Source organism: Euprymna scolopes, chromosome 18 (genome assembly GCF_053919585.1).
Source record: "Euprymna scolopes isolate OS-2025 chromosome 18, ASM5391958v1, whole genome shotgun sequence".
In the NCBI taxonomy this organism is placed as follows: domain Eukaryota; kingdom Metazoa; phylum Mollusca; class Cephalopoda; order Sepiida; family Sepiolidae; genus Euprymna; species Euprymna scolopes.
In genome coordinates, this window is record NC_136499.1 from 91498781 (window position 1) to 91500571 (window position 1791).

Sequence of the window (1791 nt, forward strand, 5' to 3'; positions counted from 1 at the left end):
GTTAAATTATTTCTCTTACCATCAAGGCTACCACAATTTTAAGAAAACTAAAACAATTTTTAGAAAGTACCTCGGGACCGTATAAACAATGAGAAAATTGAATTTGGTTTTTAATATATTTGTAATTCTTAGGACTGAGAAATTTTTAATGTCTATGTATCATTTGCTATTTCGAGCAAAAGAATATTTTATATAGCTAGGATGGGTATTAGACCTATGAAATAATTGTATCTTACCTAGGGTAGATAATTTACAGAATGTATATGAAATAATTTTACCTTTGCAAGGACGGTGAATATACAACACATATTTAAAATAATTTTACCTACACTAAGACGGGTAATTAAAATAGATATATTAAACAATTTCACAAACTTTTTTAACCCCCAATACGGACATTACTTTCTACAACTTAACCCCCAAAAGAAAACTTAAGAGCACGTTTAAAATTAACATAACCATGCTTCTTTCCACCCACTACTACAACCATCACGTAATTCCTTGATGAGTATATAAAACATTTTAACAAACATAGATCACCCCCTATACAAACTGGCCTAGGAAACTTTCATAGAAAACCAACAATATATATGCATTAATCTAATTGTTAGATCATTAACTGCTTAAGCCATATCTGGAATTGACTTCACAAATGAAGTAATTTTGAAATAGAAACTTATTTTAGCCATTTCCGGTAAAACTTTATATTTCACCCTCCTCATTTAATCCAGGGCGACGCTGATTATTCTACTAATATATATTTGCCTCTATCTCATTCAATCCCGGGGAACGCCAGGAATTTGGCTCATGTATATTTTATTTCCATCAATTTCCTTCAATCCCTGGGGACGCCGGAGATATTGCAAATAAGTTATCTCACGTATCTCATGCAAGCTTGAGTAATGCCGGATATTCTGCTTTTTTATAAGTGCAGATATCTAATACAATCCCGGTCGACACCAAATATTCGTCTATTCTGTATATGCACCTATATCATTTAATCCCAGGCGATGCCACGTATTCTGTCAGTATTTATCTGCGCCTGCATTATTAAATCCTATATATTTCAACCAATCTCATTCAATACGGGGCGATGCAGGGAAGTCTGCTAATTTATATTTCCACCTATCTCATCCAACACCAATCAACGCTAGGTATTTTGCTAATATATATTCTAACCTATTTCGTTCGATCCGGGGCAACGCCAGATGTTCTGCTAGTATATAACTCAATCAATCCAATGAAATCCTGGGCGCCGCAAGGTATTCTGTTAGTATATATTTCAATCAATGTAATTCAATCCAAGGCAACGCCAGGTATCCTGCTAATATATATTTGTATCTATCTCATTGGATCGCAGGCGCCCGTGTATTCTGCTTGCATATATTTGCATGTATCTCATTCAATTCCGGAGGAGTTCGGGTAATCTGTAAGTATATAGGTGGACGGATGTCGTTGAATCCCATAATTCTTGGATATGTTACAAATCTCCACAATCATTTTTCATAATAAAACCCACATGCCTTCCCACTCTTACTTAAATAATAACTTTGATACATTTCACATCTAATCATTTTTCATAATGTTTGGATATGTTACTAATTTTGACAATTATTTTCACGATTGAATTCACATTATCCCCCCTCGTACTAAATTAATAACTTTGATACATTGTCTGGGCTGTTTATTTTATTACAAACACACCAATAAAATATATTACATTTAATCATCTTTTATAATTCTTGGATATGTTACTAATTCCGAAAACCATTGTTAATGATTTAACCAATA